At 39.4% G+C, this 22,450-nt stretch overlaps 1 pseudogene; it reads left to right on the plus strand.

Moving 5' to 3' along the window:
* The first annotated feature begins 21,206 nt into the window (after positions 1–21,206).
* LOC120875068 lies at positions 21,207–22,250 on the plus strand (annotated as a pseudogene).
* Positions 22,251–22,450: the final 200 nt, after the last annotated feature.

A 22,450-nucleotide genomic window follows, 5' to 3' on the forward strand; every position in this document is an offset into this window, starting at 1 on the left:
TTCAGAAAAAAATGAAAGTGTTCGTCACTTAGTCATGTCCAACTTTTCGCCACCCCATGGACTGTAGCCCGCCTGGCTCCTCTGCCCATGGGGATTCTCCGGGCAAGAATACTGGAGTGGCCATGTCCTTCTCCAGGGGATCTTCCCTACCTAGGGATTGAACCCAGGTCTCCCACATTGCAGGCAGATTCTTTACCACTGAGCCACCAGGGAAGCCCTCTTCAGAAGAGGAAAAAGCTAAACTTTTTTTCTGATATGCTTTCTTATTTTTCATATTTTTTTCTGATGCCATCCTGTGATTTTTATGTCTCTGCCACTTCAGAATTTAAAAAAATCAAGGCCAAATGAACTCTAAAAGCATGTGCTCTTGTTAGACTTATTATTTCTGCTTTATTGAGAAGATTTGACCCCTTGGCTGCTTTATCTTGGGATCAGGCTGTATTTCACTGTATTTTCTTTGATATATGTACAGTAAAATACCAGATCCTAAAATAAAATCCCTTGCTGGGCTGCTTCTCCCTGGGAAAGAGTACACTTTATGGCCAGATGGAATGGCATCATGTCTCACTGTTGGGGTAGCACAGAAAAGACAACATCACTGAACGCTATTCATTCTCATTCAGCAGAGGCTCCTTAGTTTTCTCAGGTGCTGTAACTTGGACCCAACACTGAGCTGCAGCTCAGGAGACAAAACAGTTGGAAAACTTGGGGAAAGGCTCTAAGGGTCAGTGAAATTTACTGTGGGCAGCTGCTGCTTCAAAGCCACTCTCTGTGCAGAAGCCTATTAAGAAGTAGTAGGTTACGTTCCTGCCGTTCCCCCCAGCATGATGGATGATGCTCTGAAAAGAGAAAAGACTTCCTGTTCCATGGAGGTGGCTTTCCTCGAGGCTGCCTCGCCACGTTTCTCAGGCTCTCTCCGTTCCATTTCTAACCATTGAATTCACTGCTCCACTACATTTAATAATAACCTGGGTTTGTCAGGAATGACTGACTGTGACTCACCAGTGACTGCTTGTCCATCAGCAGGACCTCCCACTCTCAGACGAGGGACTTAGCTGTGCTGTCGGTGCAGGGGAGAAGCTCTGTGAGGAAAAAGAGTCAGGTTGCCAATGGTCGAATAACAGAAGTGACTTCAGAGTTTACTTGACCTTTTTTGCCTTCAGAAGCATTTTCACTTTACCTCATGTTAAGACTATGGAGAAGGAAATGGCAACCCACTCCAGTGTTCTTGCCTGGAGAATCCCAGGGATGGGGGAGCCTGGTGGGCTGCCATCTATGGGGTCGCACAGAGTTGGACATGACTGAAGCGACTTAGCAGCAGTTAGCAACATGTTAAGACATTGTTCCTCCCTGACTTTCTCTCAGGCCCTGGGACTTGCCTAGCTCACTCCCACCACAGAGCTTCTATATATGCTGTTCCCTTGACTGTGCAGGCTTTTCCCTCCTTGCTTTACTTCTTTCTTAACTACTGCTTATCTTTCTATTCTCAGATTATGCGAGAAACATCCTCCTTACTTCCAGAACCCCTGCACTTCTTGCTTAAATCAGAGCTTCCTGCTTGCGATGTCTATAGGACAATGTCCCTTCTTTGGCAGCACAGTTTCAGTGACCATTCAATGGATGTCTTTCTCACATTCTACATTATTAAGTACCCTGTCTGTCTGTGTATTTCTCTCTCTCTCTCTCTCTCTCTCTCTCTCTCACACACACACACACACACACATGCACCCACGATTGCACAATGAATGCCTGTTCTTGCTCCAGCTTCAGGTTTCTCAAGGACAGGAATGAGGGCTGTCAGTCTCTATCATTGTACTTCCATTGCCCACTACTGAATGCATATTTGTTACTGCTGGATATAGTGATGTTTAATTTCTCTATCATTAGGAAAGCAGAAACTTGTCATTATATCCTTTTTATAGGCATAAACAGATACACAACATTCATAGTATGAGGTACCTTTTAAGGGCAAAGCTGAGTTGTTTACTTAGTAACAAGTGTAGCAATCTCTCTTTTTTGTGAATGAAGAGTCCAGTATTTTCAGATCAAATGAATATACATATTTTCAAATAAAGTTCTCTCTTATTGACCCTATCAAACAATGGTCATCAAGTTCTGGTTATTATTTAGGACAGTCCTTTGCTCTTTTGACTGATATAGACAAAATGCCTGCTCTTCTGAGGCTTATCATCTAAATAAGAAACAGCAGATAAATACCAGGGGAGAAAAAGTTCACTTGGGGAAATGTGAAAGTGAAAGTGAAGTTGCTCAGTCGTGTCCAACTCTTTGTGACCCCGTGGACTGTACCCCTCCAGGGCAAGAATACTGGAGTGGGTTCCCATTTCCTTCTCCAGGGGATCTTCCCCACCCAGGGATCGAACCCAGGTCTACCTGCATTGCTGGCAGATGCTTTATCCTCTGAGCCACCAGGGAAGCCCAGTGGAAATGTGAGAGAATCACAAATATGAATAAAGCTGAATTCTGTCTCCTACATGGTCAGACCTGTGGACTCAAGAAAGATAAAAATGTAACTGACCCTAGGTTAGTGGTGATTTGTTCAGATGTACAACCCATAAATCTTGTGATTTCATTCTAAAATTAACCTGATATTCTAAAGGAAAATAAAATCAAGATTCCTTGCAAGATTTTTGGGGTGGCAGCAGGTGTATTTTGTTGACAGTTGTGTTTCCACAGAGCAAAGGCATTAAGTATTTAGGGAAATAAAAATTCACTTGGAGGTTTCCTTTTGCTGTCTAATTTAGAGGCTTTTCATTCCCTGAGAAGTCCTTGCAGAGGCTTCTGAAGGAGAAGTCAGGAAGGGAGGAACTCAAGGCATAAAGGTCTGGTCCCCCTGCCTCCTCCCACCAACAGTCCTTCAACCAGAAGGGCTCTGTGTTGAAACCTTCTTTTTAGAATTTTAAAATCTCATTAGAAGAAAGAGTTCTGCTGCCATGATTTGCGGACTTTTGTTTAAACTGCAGAATTCAAGAATTCTTGCTCAGGGCAGATGACAAAAGTCAGTGAATTTGAATGATGGAGGAGAACAATGTTAGTAAGCAGGGAAGTGTGAGTATAATGTGTCAACAAAGAGAGCCATAGTCATATATCCTGTAAGAAAAGCAAGGAATTGATAAGATCGTAACACCTATCCACTGATCAGTGAGGACATTAGGTCAGGCTGTGCTGAATCTGCTCCAGGACACACAAGGGCTCTTCTTTGAGGTATCTGAATTGACTAGAAAGAGACTCTTGAGCAATTCCTTTGATCAACTCAGGAATTTCCTCTAGCATGCCTTCATGTTGCTTAGAGGTTCATTCTCTGTGGTGGAAATAGTGGGAAGTTGTTGGAATGTCTGTAAAGTCATAGATCGCTGTGCTGATGGGAAACTCCCCTCTTCCCTTTTTTGGACACTTTCTTGAAATGTTTCTTTAGAGATAGCAAATGAGGCAGAGAGCAGAGGAAAGAGAGAGGTCACTTTGAAAATGGAGACTCAGCTCTTTCTCATGACTGTGACACCTCCATGCCATCCACTGTCTTGTTCTACGTGGTTCCTATCCCAAACCAAAAGCATATTTACAAATTGTTCTCAGATGATTAGGGCTGTCTTAGATAGTCTGATTTATTTTTATGTTTAAATATTATATTAACTAAAAATTAAATTAAATGAAAATATATTTTAATAAAGTGTTAATATAGTATTTTCATAAAAATATGAAATTTGTCATAATTCATGAGAATCTGTTAGAGTGAGAAATAAATTCAGAAGGAAAATATTTCTGGTCTAGTGTACTCCAAAAAATATTGGACTTGCTCCAGAATATTTTGCTTTTATTTTTGATAGGAATAAATAGGAATGCTATAGTTCTTACTTGGAAAGTATGTCTATATATAGTTCATGTGTATTTATATACCAAAACCGAGTGAGATTATTCAAACATTGGAATGTTAGCGATTATAAAATTCTCTGTAAATTTCCATATCTCATGGGGGTCTTTGTTCTTTGTTAAAAATTGAGAAATTTAATGTTCTATTGACAGTCTTTAAAAGTAACAAATGTTTGAGTCTTAAACATATCAAAAATCATAACCAAGATTCAGCAATCTGGTTGAGGAGAGATTATTTTAAAAAGAATGAAGCCTAAGCTTTTAAATTTAGTGGAGTGGAAAAGATGGATAACTGTGGAATTATGAATTTATTATGTTTACATGGAAAGTCATGGTGATTATGATATGAAATAATGATGTCCTTTGATTAAAGCATAGCTCTATTCCATCGGTCAGGATCAAAAGGGAGCATTTTCACCTTCAAATTAATAAATTCTGAGGACTCCAAAGGACCTTCCCTGGTGGCTCAGATGGTAAAGAATCTGCCTGCAATGTGAGGGACCCACGTTCGACCCCTGGGTTGGGAAGATCCTCGGAGAAGGGAATGGCTACTCACTCCAGTATTCTTGCCTGGAGAATTCCATGAACAGAGGAGACTTGAAGGCCTGTAGTCCATGGGGTCACAAAAAGTCAGATTCCAAAAGAGAAGTAAGACTAACAAATATTTGCAAAAATAAAGAAGTCAAATGAGCACATCTACTAGCCAGTTGATCCCTATCCTTTGAAAGCAACCACGAACATTTAAAACTGACTGAACATAGAGTAGGTAATTGGAAGACAAAGTCAGATCCAACCGGAACCATTCCTTTAGGTAACTTAGAAAAGCCTTTTCTCAATCTATAGAACTATCCACATGGATAGAAAAAAACTCACCTAACCATACAAATCAGAACTAAATTGAGACAGATATAAGCAAATTGTTACCCTCCCCATCACAAGCAAGTCTGTAATTCTGATATTAGAATAGATATGTCCATATAAATAGTTTATCTTCTTGAAATGCACTGCTAAATTATAGTTCTGGGTAAGCATACTGGGTGGGATTATGTGATTATACTGCAGGCGCTGATTCTACTTATATTTATATTCACTTTTACTTAATACCTGAGTGTATTGTTTGAGTGTTGACAAGGTACCAATAATGTTACTTTGTCCTTTTACTGCACCTCTCAAGAGAGGATCTTTAAGAGCTTTACTCACATTAGTGTGTTATTCCCAGGATTATTCTTCCTGGTTTATAACTGAGGAAACTGTTTCCCATGGATATAAGTAACTTGTTCAAAGTCTGCAAAAGAAGTCTCTAATGTAGCTACAAAGCCGCTCCTGATTCCAGGGCTTGACTGTTCCACCCTCGAGATTAACACTTGAAGGAGGCGTTCTGTGATGGCTCTCACCCAGAGAATGGTCATGTGGACTCCATTAAATTAATCAGCATTTGTGAACATGCACAAGTGATCCACTTTGTAGAGACCATACAGAAGGGGTTTGCTGAGCAAACAAAGTAATAGAAATGTAGAGAAAAAATGGTTAACTTGCTGCACCGAGAGGTTGCCAAGCACTTCATCTGCACTGGCTTATACTCAATATGCTGATTATAAACAAGCTATTGATTCATAAATTAAGATGCATATTCTTAGAAACATTTTATTGGCATTTGGTTTGAGTCTATCATAATTAGTATTTTTGAGAAGGTGAAAAAGCTATATTAATTTAAAAATATATTTACTCATGTTGGTTTTTCATGGATTTATTTAGACTAGGAAATTATATATTTACGTAAGAAGTCTTAGAAAACAAAGGCGCTAAATAGTGTTTACAAATACAGCAAAAGTACAATTTCTAAAAGTGGTTTCAAGGGAGAGATGTGGAAGAGTATTGTGGAATTGTGAATGCAAGCGATCCTGATAGACAAGAAAAGCCATTTTTCACCGAGTATTTTGAGTGTCCCTCCACTTTAGCTAGCAGCTTTCTTCCCAGACAAAAAAATGGTGATTTGGAGAAGGAAATGGCAACCCACTCTAGTATTCTTGCCTGGAGAATCCCAGGGACGGAGGAGCCTGGTGGGCTGCCGTCTATGGGGTCGCACATAGTTGGACACTACCGAAGGGACTTAGCAGCAGCAGCAGCAGCAGTTCTATCTGATTCTTTAGGGTTGTGCCGTATTATGAGAGGTCACCAGGTGCTCCTGGCACTTAGAGCAGGCTTGCAGAATTGGAGCAAGATTGGCCTGGCTTGAATTGGGCGTAGATGCACTTCTGTGCATATACCTTTGGCAGTTCATTTTTCAGGCAGGGTTAAAGTTTGTAGCAGCTTGATTTTCCACTGGTGAAGAGTCAAAACATGCCTTTTAACCAAGAGGGTGCAGAATACCAGGGAGAATGGCCTGCTTGATCATTCACATTAATTCAACTCTTTATTTTGATCACAGACCCATACGTGGTCTTATATCTTTGTGCCGAAGGCAGATAGAGTTATTATGGTCCCTGCATGAATAATCTATTAGTTTCAAATATAAGTTTTCCCATTACTCTGTCAGCCATAAATACCTTCTTTGCTAACATGCTCTACAGAATCACTATAATCTGGGGAGGGCCATTTTATAACCTCTGTTCACATGATCTAAGCAGCATTTTTGCGTGACTTAGGGGAATACAACAGGAAAAGGGGGAAATTTTAAAAATAGAATAAGCTTAATGGCTTTTTCACTTATCGTTTCTTTAACCAGTTTAATATACTACGGGGGGATATGCACTAACCTTTGGTTGAGAGGGGGCCTATTTTGTAACCAAAAGAAAGTGGAAAATATTTCTGGAACATTTTGACTTTCTTTCAACCTCTTAAATGACTCAAAAAGAAATATGGAATAATAAAAACTTGAAGGCTGCCAACTCAGGTCTCACAATAACTTTTTTGCCAAAAACTAAAATTACTGCTATTCATATTAATAGTGGTACCCCAATACAGAAAGAAAATTTCTGGCTCAGTCAAAACTGCATATCTACTACCTCCAACTCAAATCCTAGAATCAAGGGAAGCAATAAAATTATAAATTTTTAGAAATGAGTTTCACTGTGTTTATGTCTGACCCCTAAATGAGACTCATTGTTAGAGGCACAAGTGTACCTATGGCCAATTCATGTTGATATGTGGCAAAACCATCACAATATTGTAAAGTAATTCAGTTCAGTTCAGTTCGGTTCAGTCGCTCAGTCATGTCTGACTCTTTGTGACCCCATGAACTGCAGCACACCAGGCCTGCCTGTCCATCACCAACTCCTGGAGTTTACCCAAACTCATGTCCATTGAATCAGTGATGCCATCTAACCATCTCGTCCTCCATCATCCCCTTCTTCTCTTGCCTTCAATCTTTCCCAACATCAGGGTCTTTTCCAATGAGTCAGCTCTTCACATCAGGTGGCCAAAGTATTGGAGCTTCAGCTTCAGCTTCAGCACCAGTCCTTCCAATAAATATTCAGGATTGACTTTCTTTAGGATGGACTGGTTGGATCTCCTTGCACTCCAAGGGACTCTCAAGAGTCTTCTCCAACACCACAGTTCAAAAGCATCAATTCTTCAGCACTCAGTTTTCTTTATAGTCCAACTCTCACATCCATACATGACCACTGGAAAAATCATAGCTTTGACTAGATGGACCTTTGTTGACAAAGTAATATCTCTGTTTTTTAATATGCTATCTAGGTTGGTCATAAGTTTCCTTCCAAGGAGTAAACATCTTTTAATTTCATGGCTGCAATCACCATCTGCAGTGATTTGGGAGCCCCCCAAAATAAAGTCAGCCACTGTTTCCACTGTTTCCCCATCTATTTGCCATCAAGTGATGGGACTGGATGCCATGATCCTCGTTTTCTGAATGTTGAGCTTTAAGCCAACTTTTTCTCTCTCCTCTTTCACTTTCATCAAGAGGTTCTTTAGTTCTTCTTCACTTTCTGCCATAAGGGTGGTGTCACCTGCATTTCTGAGGTTATTGATATTTCTCCCGGCAATCTTGATTCCAGCTTATGCTTCATCCAGCCCAGCGTTTCTCATGATGTACTCTGCATAGAAGTTAAATAAGCAGGGTGAGAATATACAGCCTTGACATACTCCTTTTCCTATTTGGAACCAGTCTGTTGTTCCATGTCCAATTCTAATTGTTGCTTCCTGACCTGCATACAGATTTCTCAAGAGGCAGGTCAGGTGGTCTGGTATTCCCATCTCTTGAAGAATTTTCCACAGTTTATTGTGATCCACACAGTCAAAGGCTTTGGCATAGTCAATAAAGCAGAAATAGATGTTTTTCTGGAACTCTCTTGCTTTTTTGATGATCTAGTGAATGTTGGCAATTTGATCTCTGGTTCCTTTGCCTTTTCTAAAACCAGCTTGACCATCTGGAAGTTCATGGTTCACATATTGCTGAAGTCTGGCTTGGAGAATTTTGAGCATTACTTTACTAGTGTTTGAGATGAGTTCAATTGTGCAGTAGTTTGAGCATTCTTTGGCATTGCCTTTCTTTGAGCTTGGAATGAAAACTGACCTTTTCCAGTCCTGTGGCCTTTTCCAGTGCTGTTTTCCAAATTTGCTGGCATATTGAGTGCAGCACTTTCACAGCATCATCTTTTAGGATTTGAAATAGGTCAACTGGAATTCCATCACTTCCTTCAACTAAAATAAATTAATTAATTTAAAAAAGGTTGGATAGTTACATGGTATTCTATGATCTTTAATTCAACTTTCAAATAATTTCTTGATTCCTTTCTGCATAAAACATATGCTATCACTACCTTTTGTGGTTTTCTGTCTATTTCTGCTACTTATTTAAATTTGATGCTATTTGATTGTGTTTTAAAAACATTACACCAAGGAATAGCATGGAGCCTAATAGCCAGAAGCAAAATAGTAACACTAGTAACGATTTTTATGTGACACCAATAACTTGGATAGAAAAATAGAGAAAGGACGAGTGGTAGAGACAGGGGAGGCAGTGAGCCACCTTGAAAGTGGCTGCAATTGTCCAGACAAAGATGAGGAGATCTCACATCCGGACTGCAGAACTGGAGTTGAAATACTTCCAAGATGTGGCGTCGTTTATAGGCTGACTGGGGGCTCTAATTCTCCTTCTTTCATTGTTTGTATGGGAAATTATGTTTTAAGACATACAGGAAGGAAGGAACGTGTCTGTCCTGGAGGGAGCTCTCACAGTTGGGTCAGCATTTAGAGTAGAGATTCAGGGAATACCTCTTACCCGCCCAGCTCCAGGGAGAGAATGCACCTCTTCACTTCTTATGCAGCATTTGTGTGCTAAGGCATTTGTAAAACTCTTTTCCATCACTTGGAAGGACCTGTATTTCCTTTGCTCTTCCCCTGCACAGCTGTAGCTTGGGAGTCCACTGGAGAGCCCACCTGCCTCTCTGTTCCTCATCAGCATTGGAGTGGGGATGGCAGGAAGAGGAATGACCCTGAGCTTGTGGGTCCAGACTGAGACTAAGGACAGTAAGAGATCAGCACCAGGCCTGGAGCCAAAATGACCCTCTTAAAAAATTTCCAGGCCTCATATAATAGTGGCCACTTTCTCAGCAAAGCCTTAGAGCAATGTTTTTCAAAGTGTGGCCATTGGGTGTTCTTTATCAGAACAACTGGGAAAGGCATGCTAACGCTGTAATTTCCAGGTCTTATCTCAAACCTTCAGCATCAGACTTTCTGGGGGTGGATTTTTTCAAGCTCACTTGGATAGTTCTTACCTGAAAGTTTGAGAACCATTGTCTAAAATTTGCTCACCTTAACAGATTGTGATTAGTACAGGGAGAAGAGCAGCACTGTTGCTGTCAGAATTCCATTTGAGCAATTAGGCCATCGTGTTCTATATTGTGTGAACCTTCCTTTTCCTGATTATTGGCAAAAAGCAAGAGTTACATATAATGAGAGTGGCTCCATGCTTGTGGTGGCTTGGAGAGCGGAATCACCACTGCTGTTTAGATAGGTGTTCCCACAGACTTTCTTGCTTGTTTTGGCTGTGACTGTGTTTGGTGCTGCTGAGCAGGGCTGTGCCTAGAACTGCAGCCCATCGCTCTACATTTCTCACTCAAGAGAGATTTGTTGGAAAGGTACAGGCCAGCAAAGAAACCAAATAATGGTGAGGCCATATTCAGGGAGAGTGGGTCAGAGAGCGAGGGAAGGAAAGGACTGAGGTGGCAGGTTGGGGCAAGGAGGAAAAAGGACAAAAGGAAAGAGACGGCAAGAGCATGACATCACATAATCTGCATTTTAAGATAGGAAATTTATATGAGAAAGGCATTCTCACTCTTGCCTGGAGAATTCCATGGAGCTGGGCAGACTATAGTCCATGGGATTGCAGAGTCAGACATGAATGTCTGACTGCAACTAACTTTCACTTTTTTTTTTCATTCTCAATAAAAGAAATATTGATATTTTATGCTTTAAAAAACATAGTAGTTTATCTAATATTCTCTCTATCCTCTTCTCTCTCTTTATCACATGAAGCCCTGAACATGAAAATCTAGTTCTGTTTTATGAAAACAGATTTTCTCAATCCTGGTTTATTCACCATTGTTATCCTAGAAATTCCACATAAGTTTATTTTATTTTTGCTTTGCCTATTTTTTTTTTTTTAATATCTGTTTAGCTGTGCTGGGTCTTAGTTGCTGCACATGGGATCTTTGATCTTTGTTGAGGCATGCAGGATCTTTTTTAGTTGCAGTATATGGGATCTAGTTCCCTAACCAGGATTGAATCCTGGCCCCCTGCATCGGGAGCTCAGAGTCTTTGCCATTGGACTACCAGGGAAGTCCTCCATATGGCTTTCTCAGTCATATGTCTAGGTGTGGATAAGTGGTCAAACTACTGAAACGAAAAAGGTGGAATTAGATAGAAATAAGATTCACAAGAGTAGAAATAGGGATGACATTAAATGGCCAGTGAAAATGGATCTTGGTTGTGTAAACAGCTGTGTGTATTTTGGATTAAATGATTAGATTCCCATTTTCCCATTTAAATTAAGAAGAAAAAAAAAAAAAGACTACCCATGAATCTCTTCACATTAGGCTTTTGTGGGTTTCATACCCATCTCATCTCATTAATGCTCTGAACAGTCTGCAGAGAAGCAGGAAGTGAATTCTTGCCCAGATTGGAGAGATGGAGAACCTAACAGCTAGAGAGCTTATGTGACCTGCTGGACATTTTATGATCAGCGCGTGGCCAAGGAGGACTCAAATCCATTTCTTCTGGCTCTGAGTTCAATGATCTTTCCAATGTGCTGCCTTCTCTTTTAATACTCTAAGGGAAGATAGATGTTAAGACTGCTTCTTGGTCACTGATTAAATTATTACTAAATAGGTACTGGAACATCCATCATAAGTTGATCTGTTTATTAGGATCAGACTGAGGAACTGGGATCTAAATTGTGCAATCCAGATTTAGGAAATTCAAACAAAGAGGTGAAGGTGGAAATGAGCCAAAAATTGGGTTGCTCTTCTTTCCTTTCATTGTTTGCTATATGTGTTTCAGGTCAGCTGGTGGCCTGTGCCCTTTCTTCTCCATCTTTTTGGCTTTGTGGAGAGCTTTCCTTTCTAAAGGCCCTTAGAAACACTGGCAAAACTGGCCATGCTCGTGTTCAGATACCTTTTTCTCAGGTTGTAAAAGCAGGTGAAACACCACCTCCTCCACCTGCGGTCATTGGGGAATTACAAGGAATTAGAACACTTAAAGACATTTCTCAGGATTTGTTTTTAGAGACAGTAAAGAGAATGTCCTGGTTTCAGTGAGTAGGACCAGATACAAAGGGCTTGGGATCTAGCAATTAAATCAGTTGACTCCACTTGCCCTCACTTCATCATAGGATTCTTGATGGAGGAGAGGAAGGGAGGAGTACAAGCTTCTACACTGCTTGCTCCTACAAGTCCGCTGCCCTCATGCTGTTTGCCCCGGCAGCGTGGGGCACATCTGTTGCAGCAGCAATACTGACTAATAGCAAAACTAAGCCCTAAGCTCATGCCCCACATACTCTGAACACCCTCGTGAGACATTTTCAACTAATAGTCAAAGCAACCACAAGTACATGACAGTGTTTACCCCACTCCATGTTTGTGTATGGCAGATTCATTCATTTATTGGTAACCTAAGTATTTGTGGGGTCAATATGCACTGTCTAGCAAGAAAGTTAAAGAAGCCTGAAGTAGTGTGTTGTCAAATCTACCAAGAAGCTGGTTGCAGAAGACCGTTTTGGAGTATGGTCTTGTCTTTGGCGGCGTCCTTCAGGTGGGCTTGGCTCTTTCCACTCCATTCTGATTCCCTTGTGTGGCAGCCCTGTGTAAACTCTTGAAAACCAAGTGGCAACTGTGTCCTCCCTCTGGCTCCTTTGTACACGCACGCATGCGTACGTGCCTATGCACATGCGTGCGTGAGTCTGACAGTGTTATGTGGGTGGAGATTGTCAGTCTCCCATATCTGGGTAAGGCCTCATCACCTAGTAACAAGGCTAGTTTCCACAGGGCATACTTAATGACTCTTAATATCTCCAATGTCAGGAAGATTGTCTCTGAACTACTGCTGGGTGTTTATTGCATAAAGGATCATAATGAAACATACCTGCAGGAAGACTTCAAAGGAGTTTAATCTTGGAGATTCCTAAGAGGAAAATTTCTTGAATGGTTTCCTAATTATGAAACTTTGTTCAGACTTATTTTAAATTTCATTGTGTGAAATAAATGTATGTGCTGATTACATAAGACAGAATGTAAAACTGAATGTTGCCGGAGCTGTAGTTGTCTGTGCTTCTGAATGTTTTCTGTCTTAGGCAGGAGAGCCGAGGAAGATGGGCATGGTTACTTGCTTGTGCCTGTGGCACACAGGCAGTTAGGCAGAGTGGGACAGTGGAGGAGTTTTGGCAGTTGGCTGTTCTGAGCACATGCACCTGGAAATAGCCTAGTTGCATTATCCTCAGGAGTTACATATGTGTATGACAGTAGCCTAATGGCTGGCTGAAATGAGCCTTAAAGAGTGATTTCTGAAGACCATCTTCATTTATTCTCTGATAGCATGTAACCCAGTCATGACCTATGCTATTATGTATGTTCAAGTTAGTCAATACTGTATTTTATCACTTCCAATGGAAAGAAGAGACTCTTACCTAGAGTTACCCGGGGGGGCGGGGAATATATATATATATATACACACACACACAAACAATGAGACATAAACAAAATTGAATAGAAATGAATATCATTAAAGAACAAGTTCTGTATATTAAATCCATTTTTCCTGACCTGGTCAGAAGTCTTTAATGCTAATTGTTAGAGTGAAATTAATGCATTGATGTTGAAAGAGAAATCAATTAGCAGGCACATTTTTCTCAACAGAAATATTCTGTTTCAGTGGGTATTTACACTGGCAGCTACGTTTGAAATCCCAATCAAAGTTAAATTTTGTTCAGGCAATGTGATTGTTTTATAAGATTTGGAAGTTTTATGTCATTTTAGTTGGGGCTAATGCAGGATGCTTTCTGACTGTTGGTGGTTGTCTGGGAGTGGGGCATAGAACGGTGGAGCTGGAAGGATCTGTAAAGATTACCTGTGGTACCCCCATTGCCATACCCAACCACCTTATCTTGTGAGGAAATTAAAATCCATTGAGGTGTTCCCTTATTAGCATAGTAGTGACTGAACTAGGATAGGAACTCAGGATCCAGCCACAGTTAGCCTGGTTCACCCCTGCATCAGTTTTGAACACTTCCCTTAGGCATCCCAGTGAACACTGAAGAAGGCCTCTCTTATTCCCAAGGGCCTCTGCAGGTTGCTGCCCTTCTTTGAGTTTCTGGATCTCTGCCAGCATCAGCAGCAGGCCTGGGACGAAGGAGGAAGCAAGAAATAAGAGGAGACAAGAGGGAGGGGGAAGACACACATAGAAGAGTGTCCCTGTTTCTAAAATAATAAGATGGACTTTCTCTAGTGACTGAAAAGGGTGTCTGATGGCCAAATCCAAGACAAGAGCCAGAAATGCTTTAAGCAGTTGATAGCATTATTTGACTATACATCCAGCCTTTCAGTGTAGTGCCTTTCAAAAACAACAGAAATTTGGATGGAAAACTTTTATTTCATTTCTATTTGTTTGCATACAGAGTCATGAACTTAGGGGTCCCTAATAATTTTTTTTTGCATTATTTATGCATGTTGCTATATCCATGACCAAACCATGTGACATGATCTATAAATAGGTGTCTATTTTTGGCCACTTGAAAAATAGTTGTTAGATGATGGGCATTTAGCACCAAAATTTTATAAGTTTCAGGGCTTTTTTGCTTTCAGCTTCAGTGGATATCCCTATGATTAGTGACTAACTTCAGCTGAGACCCTTAAAGAACACGTAAATATTGATAAAAATGGTTTGAGTTTCCATATACTTAAAAACTAACATAATTCCTCTCCAGCCACATAAAATAGGTATGTGATAAATATTTTCTTTGTTGAAAGAATGAATGAATGAAGCGATGCTAGGGAACTAAAAGTGGCTGGCTAAATTAACAGAGATTGGACTGCTTAAAAAAAATTTTGGCAACATTAGCCTAATGTTATTTGGTAGACACAGTAAGGTACAGTATGCATTGCTAACCTCATTAAGTTCCAAATAAAACTCTATCCTTTACACCATTTCTACAAGAGGTTTTATTAGATTTCCTTAACTGGTGTCATATTTTTTTGGCCAGGGCATTTTTAACCAGCTTCACATAAATAAAGTTCTATTTTGTCACCATGTCATAGTAAAATAAACTGCTTGTACTATGCATCCCTGCCAAAGCCAGAGCAGACGGGGCAGGGATATAAATGTGTCAGTATTCGGGGAGAGAAAACACATAAATGCACATGGCGACTCTCTTAACGCGGAGGCTCAGCGTGATACTAATTCATTTGGGTGACATTTAGAAAGCTACTCCCAACATAAATAATATGTATATGGTGGGGGGTATCTCTGACAGACACACAGTTGAAAAAAAATGGCCTGAAAGAATGCACATCGGATTTTACAGGTGCTCAGAACATTAATGTCCAGTGATGGATGATCTTTTTGCTGAAGGTTGACATAATGTTGAATGGAATGTTTTGTTTATATCTGGTACCGAGTTTATTGACCAGCACCAAAGGGTAGGACCAGGCTGGGATTTCAACAGTTCCCCCAAACTTTTTTTTTTGTGGAAACTGTTTTCTATGTCCCACCCCCTCACAGGCAATAGTTCTTAAGTTGTTTCACAGATATCATTCCACAAGATGAATTACTCTCTTTTTAAAAAATATCTTAAGCCTAAGTATTCATTATCAAAGGTGAAATTTTTGATGAGTAAATATGAAAAATTAGGCAGAGAAGATTTTTAACACATTTATCATACATCTTTAATCTGCTTGTCATCTCTAATGTGTCCACAGTTAAAATTCCCATGATGAATAGTGAGTTGCTACCGAGAGTGCCTGTAGATAAAATCACGAGACCAACAAGTCAACCAGGCCGTTTGAGTGACAGCATAGACTTGTCCCCATGGTGCCCTTTCCCATATGGATGAAAACAGAATTAGAATAAAAAATAGGAAAAACTTTTAGTATATATCCAAGTGATAATTTCCTTTCACCACCAAGTAGGAAATTATCACTATACAAAAGTAATCCCTTTGGGAAAATTTTCCAAGTACTTAGCATAAATTATTTCTTTCATGATGTCAGCCATTATACTAGTTATTATAACCTCTTGAGCAATGCTGTACATTCTTTTTTTTGTGACGGTTGCACCTTTCAAGTTAATTTTACCATGACCATCTTTAGTCACTTTTAGTTTGTTGGCTCATTTGTTCATTCTTTCATTTATTCAGTAAATATTTCTGGTCATAACCAGAAAAGTCATAACTTTTCTTCCAAGGAGCCATGCCTATCCTGTGCCAGGTTTTTAGGAGGAGGCAAAAATGCATCAGACAAGGGACTTCCAGTGGTTTAAAAAGCAGTAGAGTAAATAGAACAGGTGTGAAAATGCTCCAAATATAAGGTAGGACGTGATACACGTCCTTAGATTGTTGCTGGCAGCACTTGGAGGTGAAGATGCAGGAATGACCATTAGTTCTTTCTGGAGAGCTCTGGAAAAACTTCCTAGAAATGGCAGTATTTAAGGTGGACTTTGAAGGTTGCCTAGAATTTGCACCCTCAGAGAACAGGAAAGCCGCAACAGACACAAGGAAAATGAAGAAAGGTGCAGAGGAAAGGAAGGGAGGGAAAAGTGAAGAAACCAAAGAATGATGGGAACAGAAGATGACACCAGATCACCAAGGACCTTGAGAGGCCAACTAAAGGGTTCAGGCCTTCTTCCTTAGTCAGTGGGGAGGAATTCAAAGTCTTTAGCAGAAACAGACTTGATTAGCACTGTGCTTAGAAAAGCACTCTCCAGAATGGTGGTGGCTATGTTTTAGTCACTAAGTCTTGACCTACTCTTTCCGATGCCATGGACTGTAGCCCACCAGGCTCCTTTGTCCATGGGATTTCCCAGGCAGGAACACTGGATTGGGTTGCCATTTCTTTCCCCAGGGGATCTTCCTGACCCAGGGATCGAACCCACGTCTCCTGCATCTAATACATTGGCAGGCAGATTCTTTATTGCTGAGCCTCCAGAATGGGGTGGAGGATAAAGAGAAGAAAGGTGAGGACACTGGTTTGATGAATGAGAAGGAATTCCTGTGAAAGAACATGGAGAGAAAGAGGGGGGCAGTGGAGTGGAAATATGAGGCAGCGGTCACATCAGAGGGTCAGAGACATGTTTAGGGGACTGATGCATCAAGATCAACTTTCAGATTTCAGCCAAGGACTAGGACAGTTAGTAAAAATGGGGGCAGGTTTAGAAGCGCTAAAATGCCAAGTTCATTTCTAGACACCAGTATGATAATCTGTATCTACAGAATCATAGTATACGTATCTTTGAATCCCCAATTTCTAACAAAATGTGGATGCTGAATGAAGTTGAAATGTTATTTGACACACAGATTATCTCATGTGAAGATGTCCAGTAGACAGCTGGAAAATCAGACAAGTCATAATTTATTTTCTCTCTTCACAGTGCCTGGTTGTAGGATACAGTTAAATATCTAGTTGGTTTTATTTCTTAAGCAGGAGAGTGGCTAAAATACATAAACAGTAAATAAATATTTTTGAATGTTTCTTTCTTATTGTGTCAATTTCAAAAATGATATGTATACCCTTTTCCCAGTTAATACAAATCACAATATTTGAAATATGTGGTCTTATGATGAGAAAAATTTTATGCCAAAAAACTTGGTGCCAATAGAGAGGTGTCCTCTATTCGGGCAGTAAAGGACACGTCTAGCCGTTTGCTTGCAAAACAAAGAAAATTATTCAAAAGTGTTCACCTCTGTTTGTTTTGCCATCTATTGAATATTAATTTTAGCAGGCATGGATTTATATTTTTCAGTTTGGAGCTAACCACTTACAAACTTTTATATCCTATTTTGTTCCATCTTGATTTTTCCTTGGTGTTCCATATCCCTAACTTTATATATACTTTAAGATTTCCAACTTGATTTTACACACCGTTTATGCTGTTTTCATGTTACAAACCTTATGGGTTACAAAATAGAAATATTAATGCAATCTTTGTTATTTGGCCCAGCTTTCCATTTACAAAAAGTAGCCCAAAAGTATCCCACTGTATTTATATTAAATTCAAGAGCTGATGATTAAGAAACCTCTTAAAAGTTCAAGCACATTGCTGATTAGCAATAGCTTACATGTAGTATGTCATGTTATCATTAACCAAATATTTTCTGACATTCAACCCGTGATAACCAAAAGCAGTGTTTAGAAATGGACCATAATGCAGGCAATTGATACTTCAAAAGTAAATAAGTAGAGGTGGAGATAGAATAGCAAAATGATAAAAATCAAATTCCAAAACACTGCTGAAGGGTTCAGTGAAGACTGGGTGGCCACAGCTTGATGATAGATGAGTAACCAGATCTAAATGTTCTGTAAATACCCAGCCATTTGAGAGAAGTCTTCTTGAATATCCCATTCTTCATACCTGAAACATGACAACTTGTAGACTAAGCCCAAACTCTAGAAGGTGTAGTCTTTTTTTCCAAGACCCCAGTCCTGTATACTGGATAAAAATGGGATTTGTTTGTATCGTGCTTTGGGCATTTGTCTTTTTAGGATTTATTGTTATGATGTTAAGGCATCACTGTTTTTTGTTTTGTTTTTACGCTTTATTGTGTAAAACACAGAAAAAGCATAGACTTCCCAAGAATTGTCTGTATGAACTCTAAATATCTGGAAATTGGTGAGACTTTATGAGATCTAGACTTCGTTGGTTTATGAGTTGCTTTTAATCCCGATGTCACTTATTGTTACTGGGTCTTCCCTTGTGGCTCAGTTGGTAAAGAATCTGCCTGCAGTGCAGGAGACCTGGGTTCGATCCCTGGGTTGAGAAGATCCCCTGGAGAAGGAAATGGCAACCCACTCCAGTGTTCTTGCCTGGAGAATCCCATGGACAGAGGAGCCTGGCAGGCTACAGTCCTTGGGGTTGCAAGCGTCAGACACGACTTAGTGACTAAACCACCACATAAAATTTCACTATTTATTTAGGGAACAGTGTTATGTGATATATAGTAGTAAAATTGAGAAAATAATTCCACCTTTCAAGAAATTTACCCACAGAGATAATAATAGTCATGGACACATATAAATATAGGCATCTTTAAGAACATAAAATAATAGACACCCCCCCCCCCCCGCAAATTGATATATTGTTTCCCGCTTCAATAGCTGTACTGCCAGGAACTGAAAAGAAAAAGATAATTGTTCATTCTACTGTGATTCTTTTTTTTTTGGTTCAAGTTAACCCTGCATTCGTTGTACCTGAAGCAAGACTATCTGAAGCATGAGCAAAACAAACCTTTGCAGGATTCCTCTGCTTAAGGTGTATGTAATCAGTGAATCATTCTGTGGGGTTCCAGAATACAAATTCTTAACTGGTGAAATCTCTGGAAAACCCCAAATATTGTAATCAAAGCTCTTAATTGATTCGGTATATTTGAGTGAAACTGTGCTGTACGTCCACAATGGCAGATCAAGATTGCTCTCTTAGTGATGTAGGAAATACCAGGATCTCTCAGCCATTTATTTCCCTAGTATGGAAAAACAGGCTAACCCATGAAATTGAGAAAGTGTCTTTGGTTTGCCTGACTTTCATCAATTCATTTGTTTATTCCTTTACTGGTTTATTCTTTTTTTCATTCACTCAATCATTTGTTCATTTATAAAAAGACATCCAGATTGTGTTATCTTAGGCACTGAAGTCAGAAGATGAATAAAATGATTCTTCACCTTGTCTAGTGGGACACACAGAAATGAACAACCATATATTACAGTGTAACAACTATTACCATATACTATAGTATAATTACTTCTTTTAATATAATAGAACTAATATGAGCACATTCTTAAGGGAAATGGAGAAAGAAAATACCCTGATAGAGTAGAAATAAGGAAAGGCTTTACAGTATAAATCAGTGATTCCCAAATAATTTTTTCCTAAAAGCATGCCAATCCATAATGCAGTCTTTGTTGGTTTGTGTGAAATAAGAAAAGTAAAGAATACATCTTCATAATTAATTTTAATCAGTTTAAGGAACTGTCACTTTTAAGATTCTGCCCTTTCTACTCTTATGCTATTAAAATGTCCTTTCTGTTTTGTGAAATAATGGTAAGAGTTGGTGATGGTAATCTAAAAATTTTTCTTGCTTGGCAAAGTGAAAACTTGGCAACTCAGTTATTCCTTAATTTTTTTTTTTTTAACTTACTTGTTTGTGAAGTCTGGTCATTTAAGAACCATGTAGACAATTTGTGAGGTTAGCTTTTACTTAGGTTTACCTATTGTCCAAATCCTGACAATAGTTAGAAGCTAGTGAATCCAAAAATATATTTCTAATGGCAAGAGAATCTGAAAAGATAATTAGTTTCAAAGAGTGTAAAGTATCCTCGTGGGCATTTCCAAAGACACAGAGTCATAATTGAATAAGCTTTGTCCAGTGTTCCTTTTCTTGTCATTTTGTGAACTCATGGTTGTCAACCATACTTTACCACAAAATTGACCCTGGTTCCATGTCAGAGACACACAATTCTGTAGCATGGACCAATGTCTGTTTCAGTGAGATATAGTCTTATAATAACTGGATACGTTTGTGCTTCCACTATAATTATAACCACTCCAGATTTATCTGCTTCACTGATAAAGAACCGCTGAATTGGATGAGATTTCCTAACACCTACCACTTATCTGAAAAGCTAAGAGTTTTCCTCACTGTGATCTTCACCCATGGCAGAACTCTGGAGACACAACCAAATGGTTATGAGTCTTGCATCCACAGCCTTGGTTTGTGCAGATAGTAAATGCCCAAACAGAAGGGCCAGGCCCCATAGCCCTACTTCTCTAAGTCCTGGCCATGTCCAGTACAGAACACTGGACAGAACAGGGGTTAAGAGCAGTTAATGTGTCCAGAATGGAATAATTTTACTTGGTCTGCATTGATACCAAATTGCCAATTCTTATGCAATCACAAGGCAGAGTATTTTAAAACAATGTGAGTATGTACAATAATATACAAAAATATATTAGCCCTTTCTTATACAAGCACACACATAATTAGCTTGCACAAATCTCATACTCATTCCTCCCAAGTGATTAGCCTTGTCTCTATGCCTAGACAGAAAGTAGAAGCATACAGTTAGCATTGTTTTGATTTTTCTTGGTATTTAAATAAAAAACAGCTCAATTGGATAGTTTTGCAATGGCCAAAAGTTAAGTAGAGGTAGCCTATTTTCTTAGAGAATCATGAGTTGGCTAAAATTTAGCTCTGCAAAATATAAAAGGAATGGAGTCCTAAAGATAGTTCTTACAGTTAATTTTTTCAAGAAATCATTTTTTATTCAGTAATGGCATTTGGGAATATTTTAGAGATCAAATAAACTTTTCCTTTCATTTTGAGTTTGAGGGAGCAGGCTCAGAGAGGATAAGTGACTTTTTTAAGAAGGATAGTCAGATCTAAGCTAGATCATTTTAATACCAATTGACTTGTTTGAATATTACTATTAGGTTGGTGTAAGTATAATTGCAGTTTGTGCATCTTGAAATTTGCTGTTTAATATTGGAATACATTCTTAATAAATGTGGTTATGTTATACATCATATTTTAATGTGCATTTCTTGTTTTATGTTTTTTTTGCTAATGACTTACTACTTGCTGTTTATCATATTTATTTTGGACTATGGAAATGATGTTAGACAAAAAGCAAATTCAAACAATTTTCTTATCCGAGTTCAAAATGGGTCATAAAGCAGTGGAGACAGTTCACAACATCAACAACACATTTGGCCCAGGAACTGCTAACAAACATACAGTGCAGCAGCGGTTCAAGGAGTTTTGCAAAGGAGAAGAGAGCCTTGAAGATGAGGAGCGGAGTGGCTGGCCATCAGAAGCTGATAATGACCAATCTGAGAGCCATCGTCGTAGCTGATCCTCTTACGACTTCACGAGAAGTTGCCGAAGAACTCAACGTCAACCATTCTATGGTTCAGCCTTTGAAGCAAACTGGAAAGGTGAAAAAGCTCGATAAGTGGGTGCCTCATGAGCTGACCACAAATCAAAAGACTCGTCACTTTGAATTATCATCTTCTCTTATTCTGCGCAGCAACAACAAACCATTTCTTGATCGGATTGTATCATGGAAAAGAAAGTAGATTTTATATGACAACCAGTGATGACCAACTCAGTGGCTGGACCAAGAAGAAGCTCCAAAGCACTTCCCAAAGCCAAACTTGCACCAAAAAAAGGGCATGGTCACTGTTTGGTGGTGTTCTGATCCACTACAGCTTTCTGAATCCTGGCAAAACCATTACCTCTGAGAAGTATGCTCAGCAAATCGATGGGATGCACCAAAAACTGCAATGACTGCAGCTAGCATTGGTCAACAGAAAGGGCCCAATTCTTCCCCATGACAACGTCAGACTGCATGTTGCACAACCAACACTGCAAAAGTTGAACCAATTGGGCTACAGAGTTTTGCCTCATCTATCATATTCACCTGAGCTTTCACCAACCGTCTACCACTTCTTCAAGCATCTCGACAACTTTTTGCAGGGAAAATCCTTCCACAACCAGCAGGATGTGGAAAATGCTTTCACAACCAGAAGGATAAACGTTCCAAGAGTTCGTTGAATCCTAAAGCATGGATTTTTATGCTACAGGAATAAAGCAACTTATTTCTTGTTGGCAAAAATGTGTTGATTTTAATGGTTCCTATTTTGATTAATAAAGATGGTTTTAGTCTATTTATAATAACTTAAAATTCACAGTTTGATACTGGAATTACTTTTGGACCAACCTAACACCCTGCTTATTTAACTTCTATGCAGAGTACATCATGAGAAATGCTGGACTGGAAGAAACACAAGCTGGAATCAAGATTGCCGGGAGAAATATCAATCACCTCAGATATGCAGATGACACCAC

Source organism: Oryx dammah, unplaced genomic scaffold (assembly GCF_014754425.2).
Source record: "Oryx dammah isolate SB20612 unplaced genomic scaffold, SCBI_Odam_1.1 HiC_scaffold_16, whole genome shotgun sequence".
NCBI lineage: Eukaryota > Metazoa > Chordata > Mammalia > Artiodactyla > Bovidae > Oryx > Oryx dammah.